General features: G+C 54.0%; 2 non-coding genes across 2 annotated transcripts in view; both read right to left on the bottom strand.

The window, feature by feature from the left end:
• Positions 1-110, bottom strand: part of LOC142907551 (5S ribosomal RNA) — a 119-nt gene extending 9 nt beyond the window's left edge. The window contains exon 1 of the ribosomal RNA XR_012931077.1: positions 1-110. This exon is cut by the window's left edge and continues 9 nt beyond it. This is a non-coding gene — a ribosomal RNA (5S ribosomal RNA).
• Positions 111-542: 432 nt separating this feature from the next.
• LOC142907555 (5S ribosomal RNA) lies at positions 543-661 on the bottom strand. The gene has a single exon (XR_012931081.1). It is a non-coding gene; the product is annotated as a 5S ribosomal RNA (ribosomal RNA).
• Positions 662-10,376: the final 9,715 nt, after the last annotated feature.

The raw sequence follows: 10,376 nt of genomic DNA, 5'->3' as shown, positions 1-10,376 counted from the left end.
CACCTGGTATTCCCAGGCAGTCTCCCATCCAAGTACTAACCAGACTCGACCGTGCTTAGCTTCCGAGATCAGACGAGATCGGGCGCATTCAGGGTGATATGGTTGTAGGCCATGCTTGGAAAGACCTGTCGCACATTCAGATGTATAAAACAGTCAACATTCAACATAACTTCTGGAGGTCATCGCTCAAAAAATCTTTATACTGGTAGGAACGAAGTTGTAAACTGAGTGTACCAGCCTGCAATAGATTAATGTGTCCGTACGTCCGTCCGTCCCCTTTCAATACTTTAACGAAGTGAAATCTCGTGCTGTTGGGTGTATAAAATCAGTAATAGACAGCGCAGAGACTTGTCCTACCAGCCCACCCTGCAGGGACCTGTTTCTGAGCTCCTGGTTGAGCCCCGAAAGAGTGGCATCAAACATTATTTTACAAGAAAATATTGATCCCAATGCAGTACACCATATCGACGTGAAATTGGCAGGGGCACTCACTGGATGAGTCGAAGTGTAAAAAGCGAGCCATCCAGATCCAAGTAAACAAGAGCCTACAACACCTGGTATTCCCAGGCAGTCTCCCATCCAAGTACTAACCAGACTCGACCCTGCTTAGTTTCCGAGATCAGACGAGATCGGGCGCATTCAGGGTGATATGGTCGTAGGCCATGCTTGCAAAGACCTGTCGCACATTCAGATGTATAAAACAATCAACATTCAACTATACTTTTGGAGGTCATCGCTCATAAAACCTTTATTCTGTGCTCCTGGTTGATCCCCAAAAGAGTGGCATCAAACAGTCTGGATGACTTGATTCGAAGCTTTCGTGACTGCAAGAATTACTCTTTGTTTTTTTCGGTAAAGTCACGTATAAATAAAAAATAATAAAATAACAATAGCATACGACGTTTCGGTTGCAACACAAGCAGCCATCATCAGGTACAGAAGAGCTAAATTTACGAGAGAGAGGAAACACATAACCCCAGATGTATATACAGACACCCAAGTAGGGGGGAACTAATACAGATACAACAGGGTACAACAGAGAGAGAAGCATACCAAACAATCAGGGTTTAGCATAATTTGGAAACCATATAAAGCAACACAGACGGTCGGTCAAAACACAATTAACGCATAGTCTGGTTGATTACGCTATTTCAAAGATTGTTAAATTGCAAGTTAAGTATGAAATTTAAAATACAGACTGCGCACACACACACATAGACATCCAAGTAGAGTAAACCAGCACAGACACGCACACAGTGAAGTCGCCTTAAATAGGCAGAGAAGGTGAGGCTGAGAGACAATGGGACAAATTAGCATGAGGTATGCATGGAACAAAGGGGGCACGGCAGCACACACTCGGAAACACCAAGGCCCACACACAGGCAGAGACAGCACAGAGACACAAATCCAAGCCAAGACACAAAGGCAGATGCACAAGCAGAGACAACACAAAGACACAGACCTAATACCTCCCTTAGAGGTGGTTCAGACTTGATTCGAAGCTTTCGTGACTGCAAGAATTACTCTTTGTTTTTTTCGGTAAAGTCACGTATAAATAAAAAATAATAAAATAACAATAGCGTACGACGTTTCGGTTGCAACACAAGCAGCCATCATCAGGTACAGAAGAGCTAAATTTACGAGAGAGAGGAAACACATAACCCCAGATGTATATACAGACACCCAAGTAGGGGGCGTGGATGGAGTGGGGGGTGAGAGTGGATGGTGTCGCGGTGAGAGTGGATGGTGTCGGGGTGAGTATGGATGTTGGAGAGGTGATCGTGGCTGGTGTACGAGTGAGCGTGGATGGTGTAGGGGTGAGCGTGGCTGGTGTAGGGGTGAGCGTGGATGTTGTAGGGGTGAGAGTGGATGTTGCAGGAGTGAGCGTAGATGGTGTAGGGGGTGAGCGTGGAGGTTGTAAAGGTGAGCGTGGAGGTTGTAAAGGTGAGCGTGGATGGTGTAGGAGTGAGCGTGGATGTTGTAGGGGTGAGAGTGGATGGTGTCGCGGTGAGAGTGGATGGTGTCGGGGTGAGTATGGATGTTGGAGAGGTGAGCGTGGATGGTGTAGGAGTGAGCGTGAATGTTGCAGGAGTGAGCGTGGATGTTGTAGGGGTGAGCGTGGATGGTGTAGGGGTGAGAGTGGATGTTATATGAGTGAGCATGGACATTGTAGATGTGAGTGTGGATGGTATAGGGGAAAGCGTGGATGGCGTAGTGGTGAGCGTGGATGGTGTAGGGGTGAGCGTGGATGTTGTAGAGGTGAGCGTGGATGGTGTAAGGGTGAGCGTGGCTATTGTAGGGGTGAGCGTGGATGTTGTAGGGGTGAGTGTGGATGGTGTAGGGGTGAGCGTGGATGTTGCCGGAGTGAGCGTGGGTGTTGTAGGCGTAAACGTGGATGGTGTAGTGGTGAGCGTGGATGGCGTAGTGGTGAGCGTGGATGGTGTAGGGGTGAGCGTGGATGTTGTAGAGGTGAGCGTGGATGGTGTAAGGGTGAGCGTGGCTATTGTAGGGGTGAGCGTGGATGGTGTATTGGTGAGCGTGGATGGTGTAGGGGTGAGCGTGGATGGTGTAGTGGTGAGCGTGGATGGCGTAGTGGTGAGCGTGGATGGTGTAGGGGTGAGCGTGGATGTTGTAGAGGTGAGCGTGGATGGTGTAAGGGTGAGCGTGGCTATTGTAGGGGTGAGCGTGGATGGTGTAGGGGGTGAGCGTGGGGGTTGTAAAGGTGAGCATGGATGGTGTAGGAGTGAGCGTGGATGTTGTAGGGGTGAGAGTGAATGGGGTTGGGGTGGGCGTGGATGGTGTTGGGGTGAGTGTGGATGTTGGAGAGGTGAGCGTGGCTGGTGTAGGAGTGAGCGTGGATGGTGTAGGGGTGAGCGTGGATGGTATAGGGGTGAGCGTGGATGTTGTAGGGGTGAGAGTGGATGTTGCAAGAGTGAGCGTAGATGGTGTAGGGGGTGAGCGTGGAGGTTGTAAAGGTGAGCGTGGATGGTGTAGGAGTGAGCGTGGGTGTTGTAGGGGTGAGAGTGGATGGGGTTGGGTGTGGCGTGGATAGTGTTGGGGTGAGAGTGGATGGTGTCGGGGTGAGAGTGGATGGTGTCGGGGTGAGTATGGATGTTGGAGAGGTGAGCGTGGATGGTGTAGGGGTGAGCGTGGATGTTGCAGGAGTGAGCGTGGATGTTGTAGGGGTGAGCTTCGATGGTGTAGGGGTGAGAGTGGATGTTGTAAAGGTGAGCGTGGATGGTGTAGGGGTGAGAGTGGATGTTGTATGAGTGAGCATGGACGGTGTAGATGTGAGTGTGGATGGTATAGGGGAAAGCGTGGATGGTGTAGTGGTGAGCGTGGATGGTGTAGGGGTGAGCGTGGATGTTGTAGAGGTGAGCGTGGATGGTGTAGGGGTGAGCGTGGCTATTGTAGGGGTGAGCGTGGATGTTGCAGGAGTGAGCGTGGATATTGCATGAGAGAGCGTGGATGTTGAAGGGGTGAGTGTGGATGGTGTAGGGGTGAGAGTGGATGTTGTATGAGTGAGCATGGACAGTGTAGATGTGAGTGTGGATGGTATAGGGGAAAGCGTGGATGGTGTAGTGGTGAGCGTGGATGGTGTAGGGGTGAGCGTGGATGTTGTAGAGGTGAGCGTGGATGGTGTAGGGGTGAGCGTGGCTATTGTAGGGGTGAGCGTGGATGTTGCAGGAGTAAGGTGGATTTTGTATGAGAGAGCGTGGATGTTGAAGGGGCGAGTGTGGATGGTGTAGGGGTGAGCGTGGATGTTGGAGGAGTGAGCGTGGATGATGTAGGAGTGAGCGTAGATGGTGTAGGGGGTGAGCGTGGAGGTTGTAAAGGTGAGCATGGATGGTGTAGGAGTGAGCGTAGATGGTGTAGGGGGTGAGCGTGGAGGTTGTAAAGGTGAGCATGGATGGTGTAGGAGTGAGCGTGGATGTTGTAGGGGTGAGAGTGAATGGGGTTGGGGTGGGCGTGGATGGTGTTGGGGTGAGTGTAGATGTTGGCGAGGTGAGCGTGGATGTTGCAGGGGTGCGCGTGGATGTTGCAGGAGTGAGCGTGGATGTTGTAGGGGTGAGCGTGGATGATGTAGGGGTGAGCATGGACGTTGTAAAGGTGAGCATGGATGATGTAGGAGTGAGCGTAGATGGTGTAGGGGGTGAGCGTGGAGGTTGTAATGGTGAGCATGGATGGTGTAGGAGTGAGCGTGGATGTTGTAGGGGTGAGAGTGAATGGGGTTGGGGTGGGCGTGGATGGTGTTGGGGTGGGCGTGGATGGTGTTGGGGTGAGTGTGGATGTTGGCGAGGTGAGCGTTGATGTTGCAGGGGTGAGCGTGGATGTTGCAGGAGTGAGCGTGGATGTTGTAGGGGTGAGCGTGGATGGTGTAGGGGTGAGAGTGGATGTTGTAATGGTGAGCGTGGATGGTGTTGGGGTGAGAGTGGATGTTGTATGAGTGAGCATGGACGGTGTAGAGGTGAGTGTGGATAGTATAGGGGAAAGCATGGATGGTGTAGTGGTGAGCGTGGATGGTGTAGGGGTGAGCGTGGATGGTATAGGGGTGAGCGTGGATGGTGTAGGTGTGAGCGTGGATGGTGTAGTAGTGAGCGTGGACATTGTAAAGGTGAGCGTGGACAGTGTAGCGGTGAGCGTGGACGTTGTAGAGGTGAACGTGGATGTTGTAGGGGTGAGCGTGGATGTTGTAGGGGTGAGGGTGGATGGTGTAGGGGTGAGCGTGGATGTTGTAGAAGTGAGCGTAGATGGTGTAGGAGTGAGGGTGGATGTTGTAGCGGTGAGCGTGGATGGTGTTGGGGTGAGGGTGGATGTTGTAGGGGTGAGCGTGGATGTTGTCGGGGTGAGGGTGGATCGTGTAGGGGTGAGTGTGGATGTTGTAGAGGTGAGCGTGCATTGTGCAGGAGTGAGCGTGGATGGTGTAGGGGTGAGCGTCGATGGTATAGGGGTGAGCGTGGATGTTGTAGGGGTGAGAGTGGATGTTGCAGGAGTGAGCGTAGATGGTGTAGGGGGTGAGCGTGGAGGTTGTAAAGGTGAGCGTGGAGGTTGTAAAGGTGAGCGTGGATGGTGTAGGAGTGAGCGTGGATGTTGTAGGGGTGAGAGTGGATGGGGTTGGGTGGGGCGTGGATGGTGTTGGGGTGAGAGTGGATTGTGTTGGGGTGAGAGTGGATGGTGTTGGGGTGAGAGTGGATGGTGTCGGGGTGAGAGTGGATGTTGGAGAGGTGAGCGTGGATGGTGTAGGGGTGAGCGTGGATGTTGCAGGAGTGAGCGTGGATGTTGTAGGGGTGAGCGTGGATGGTGTAGGGGTGAGAGTGGATGTTGTAAAGGTGAGCGTGGATGGTGTGGGGGTGAGAGTGGATGTTGTATGAGTGAGCATGGACGGTGTAGATGTGTGGATGGTATAGGGGAAAGCGTGGATGGTGTAGTGGTGAGCGTGGATGGTGTAGGGGTGAGCGTGGATGTTGTAGAGGTGAGCGTGAATGGTGTAGGGGTGAGCGTGACTATTGTAGGGGTGAGCATGGATGGTGTAGGGGTGAGCGTGGATGTTGCAGGAGTGAGCGTGGATTTTGTATGAGAGAGCGTGGATGTTGAAGGGGTGAGTGTGGATGGTGTAGGGGTGAGCGTGGATGTTGCAGGAGTGAGCGTGAGTGTTGTAGGAGAAAACGTGGATGGTGTAGGGGTGAGCGTGGATGATGTAGGGGTGAGCATGGACGTTGTAAAGGTGAGCATGGATGATGTAGGAGTAAGCGTAGATGGTGTAAGGGGTGAGCGTGGAGGTTGTAAAGGTGAGCATGGATGGTGTAGGAGTGAGCGTGGATTGTGTAGGGGTGAGAGTGAATGGGGTTGGGGTGGGCGTGGATGGTGTTGGGGTGGGCGTGGATGGTGTTGGGGTGAGTGTGGATGTTGGCGAGGTGAGCGTTGATGTTGCAGGGGTGAGCGTGGATGTTGCAGGAGTGAGCGTGGATGTTGTAGGGGTGAGCGTGGATGGTGTAGGGGTGAGAGTGGATGTTGTAAAGGTGAGCGTGGATGGTGTAGCGGTGAGAGTGGATGTTGTATGAGTGAGCATGCACGGTGTAGAGGTGAGTGTGGATGGTATAGGGGAAAGCATGGATGGTGTAGTGGTGAGCGTGGATGGTGTAGGGGTGAGAGTGGATGTGGTGGGGGTGAGCGTGGATGTGGTAGGGGTGAGCGTGGATGTTGCAGGAGTGAGCGTGGATTTTGTATGAGAGAGCGTGGATTTTGAAGGGGTGAGTGTGAATAGTGTAAGGGTGAGCGTGGATGTTGGAGGAGTGAGCGTGGATGATGTGGGAGTGAGCGTAGATGGTGTAGGGGGTGAGCATGAGGGTTGTAAAGGTGAGCATGGATGGTGTAGGAGTGAGCGTAGATGGTGTAGGGGGTGAGCGTGGAGGTTGTAAAGGTGAGCATGGATGGTGTAGGAGTGAGCGTGGATGTTGTAGGGGTGAGAGTGAATGGGGTTGGGGTGGGCGTGGATGGTGTTGGTGTGAGTGTAGATGTTGGCGAGGTGAGCGTTGATGTTGCAGGGGTGCGCGTGGATGTTGCAGGAGTGAGCGTGAATGTTGTAGGGGTGAGCGTGGATGGTGTAGGGGTGAGAGTGGATATTGTAAAGGTGAGCGTGGATGGTGTTGGGGTGAGAGTGGATGTTGTATGAGTGAGCATGGACGGTGTAGAGGTGAGTGTGGATGGTATAGGGGAAAGCATGGATGGTGTAGTGGTGATCGTGGATGGTGTAGGGGTGAGAGTGGATGTGGTGGGGGTGAGCGTGGATGTGGTAGGGGTGAGCGTGGACAGTGTAGGGGTGAGCGTGGATGGTGTAGGAGTGAGCGTGGTTGGTGTAGGGGTGAGCGTGGATGGTGTAGGTGTGAGCGTGGATGGTGTAGGAGTGAGCGTGGACATTGTAAAGGTGAGCGTGGACAGTGTAGCGGTGAGCGTGGACGTTGTAGGGGTGAACGTGGATGTTGTAGGGGTGAGCGTGGATGTTGTAGGCGTGAGGGTGGATGGTGTAGGGGTGAGCGTGGATGTTGTAGAAGTGAGCGTAGATGGTGTAGGAGTGAGGGTGGATGTTGTAGCGGTGAGCGTGGATGGTGTTGGGGTGAGGGTGGATGTTGTAGGGGTGAGCGTGGATGTTGTCGGGGTGAGGGTGGATGGTGTAAGGGTGAGTGTGGATGTTGTAGAGGTGAGCGTGCATGGTGTAGGGGTGAGCTTGGATGGTGAAGGTGTGAGCGTGGCTGGTGTAGGAGTGAGCGTGGATGGTGCAGGGGTGAGCGTGGATGGTGTAGGGGTGAGCGTGCATGGTGTAGGGGTGAGCTTGGATGGTGAAGGTGTGAGTGTGGCTGGTGTAGGAGTGAGCGTGGATGTTGTAGGGGTGAGAGTGGATGTTGCAGGAGTGAGCGTAGATGGTGTAGGGGGTGAGCGTGGAGGTTGTAAAGGTGAGCGTGGAGGTTGTAAAGGTGAGCGTGGATGGTGTAGGAGTGAGCGTGGATGTTGTAGGGGTGAGAGTGGATGGGGTTGGGGTGGGCGTGGATGGTGTGGGGGGTGAGAGTGGATGGTGTCGCGGTGAGCGTGGATGGTGTAGGGGTGAGCTTGGATGGTGAAGGTGTGAGCGTGGATGGTGTAGGAGTGAGCGTGGATGGTGTAGGGGTGAGCGTGGATGGTGTAGAGGTGAGAGTGGATGGGGTTGGGTGTGGCGTGGATGGTGTTGGGGTGAGAGTGGATGGTGTTGGGGTGAGAGTGGATGGTGTTGGGGTGAGAGTGGATGGTGTCGGGGTGAGACTGGATGTTGCAGAGGTGAGCGTGGATGGTGTAGGGGTGAGCGTGGATGTTGCAGGAGTGAGCGTGGATGTTGTAGGGGTGAGCGTGGATGGTGTAGGGGTGAGAGTGGATGTTGTAAAGGTGAGCCTGGATGGTGTGGGGGTGAGAGTGGATGTTGTATGAGTGAGCATGGACGGTGTAGATGTGTGGATGGTATAGGGGAAAGCGTGGATGGTGTAGTGGTGAGCGTGGATGGTGTAGGGGTGAGCGTGGATGTTGTAGAGGTGAGCGTGAATGGTGTAGGGGTGAGCGTGACTATTATGGGGGTGAGCGTGGATGGTGTAGGGGTGAGCGTGGATGTTGCAGGAGTGAGCGTGGATTTTGTATGAGAGAGCGTGGATGTTGAAGGGGTGAATGTGGATGGTGTAGGGGTGAGCGTGGATGTTACAGGAGTGAGCGTGAGTGGTGTAGGAGAAAACGTGGATGGTGTAGGGGTGAGCGTGGATGATGTAGGGGTGAGCATGAACGTTGTAAAGGTGAGCATGGATGATGTAGGAGTGAGCGTAGATGGTGTAGGGGGTGAGCGTGGAGGTTGTAAAGGTGAGCATGGATGGTGTAGGAGTGAGCGTGGATGTTGTAGGGGTGAGAGTGAATGGGGTTGGGGTGGGCGTGGATGGTGTTGGGGTGGGCGTGGATGGTGTTGGGGTGAGTGTGGATGTTGGCGAGGTGAGCGTTGATGTTGCAGGGGTGAGCGTGGATGTTGCAGGAGTGAGCGTGGATGTTGTAGGGGTGAGCGTGGATGTTGTAGGGGTGAGAGTGGATGGGGTTGGGGTGGGCGTGGATGGTGTGGGGGGTGAGAGTGGATGGTGTCGCGGTGAGCGTGGATGGTGTAGGGGTGAGCTTGGATGGTGAAGGTGTGAGCGTGGATGGTGTAGGAGTGAGCGTGGATGGTGTAGGGGTGAGCGTGGATGGTGTAGAGGTGAGCGTGGATGTTGTAGGGGTGAGAGTGGATGTTGCAGGAGTGAGCGTAGATGGTGTAGGGGGTGAGCGTGGAGGTTGTAAAGGTGAGCGTGGAGGTTGTAAAGGTGAGCGTGGATGGTGTAGGAGTGAGCGTGGATGTTGTAGGGGTGAGAGTGGATGGGGTTGGGTGTGGCGTGGATGGTGTTGGGGTGAGAGTGGATGGTGTTGGGGTGAGAGTGGATGGTGTTGGGGTGAGAGTGGATGGTGTCGGGGTGAGACTGGATGTTGCAGAGGTGAGCGTGGATGGTGTAGGGGTGAGCGTGGATGTTGCAGGAGTGAGCGTGGATGTTGTAGGTGTGAGCGTGGATGGTGTAGGGGTGAGAGTGGATGTTGTAAAGGTGAGCCTGGATGGTGTGGGGGTGAGAGTGGATGTTGTATGAGTGAGCATGGACGGTGTAGATGTGTGGATGGTATAGGGGAAAGCGTGGATGGTGTAGTGGTGAGCGTGGATGGTGTAGGGTTGAGCGTGCATGTTGTAGAGGTGAGCGTGAATGGTGTAGGGGTGAGCGTGACTATTGTGGGGGTGAGCGTGGATGGTGTAGGGGTGAGCGTGGATGTTGCAGGAGTGAGCGTGGATTTTGTATGAGAGAGCGTGGATGTTGAAGGGGTGAATGTGGATGGTGTAGGGGTGAGCGTGGATGTTGCAGGAGTGAGCGTGAGTGGTGTAGGAGAAAACGTGGATGGTGTAGGGGTGAGCGTGGATGATGTAGGGGTGAGCATGAACGTTGTAAAGGTGAGCATGGATGATGTAGGAGTGAGCATAGATGGTGTAGGGGGTGAGCGTGGAGGTTGTAAAGGTGAGCATGGATGGTGTAGGAGTGAGCGTGGATGTTGTAGGGGTGAGAGTGAATGGTGTAGGGGTGAGCGTGGATGGTGTAGAGGTGAGCGTGGATGTTGTAGGAGTGAGTGTGGATGTTGGCGAGGTGAGCGTAGATGTTGCAGGGGTGAGCGTGGAGGTTGTAAAGGTGAGCGTGGAGGTTGTAAAGGTGAGCGTGGATGGTGTAGGAGTGAGCGTGGATGTTGTAGGGGTGAGAGTGGATGGGGTTGGGTGTGGCGTGGATGGTGTTGGGGTGAGAGTGGATGGTGTTGGGGTGAGAGTGGATGGTGTTGGGGTGAGAGTGGATGGTGTCGGGGTGAGACTGGATGTTGCAGAGGTGAGCGTGGATGGTGTAGGGGTGAGCGTGGATGTTGCAGGAGTGAGCGTGGATGTTGTAGGGGTGAGCGTGGATGATGTAGGGGTGAGAGTGGATGTTGTAAAGGTGAGCCTGGATGGTGTGGGGGTGAGAGTGGATGTTGTATGAGTGAGCATGGAGGTGTAGATGTGTGGATGGTATAGGGGAAAGCGTGGATGGGGTAGTGGTGAGCGTGGATGGTGTAGGGGTGAGCGTGGATGTTGTAGAGGTGAGCGTAAATGGTGTAGGGGTGAGCGTGACTATTATGGGGGTGAGCGTGGATGGTGTAGGGGTGAGCGTGGATGTTGCAGGAGTGAGCGTGGATTTTGTATGAGAGAGCGTGGATGTTGAAGGGGTGAATGTGGATGGTGTAGCGGTGAGCGTGGATGTTGCAGAAGTGAGCGTGAGTGG

This window comes from Petromyzon marinus, chromosome 79 (assembly GCF_048934315.1).
Source record: "Petromyzon marinus isolate PM22_M1 ecotype Great Lakes invasive population chromosome 79, UKy_Petmar_22M1.pri1.0, whole genome shotgun sequence".
NCBI classification, from domain to species: Eukaryota; Metazoa; Chordata; class Hyperoartia; order Petromyzontiformes; family Petromyzontidae; genus Petromyzon; species Petromyzon marinus.
Note: the sequence above shows the minus strand (reverse complement) of the source record. Positions and strands in the feature narration are given on the sequence as shown.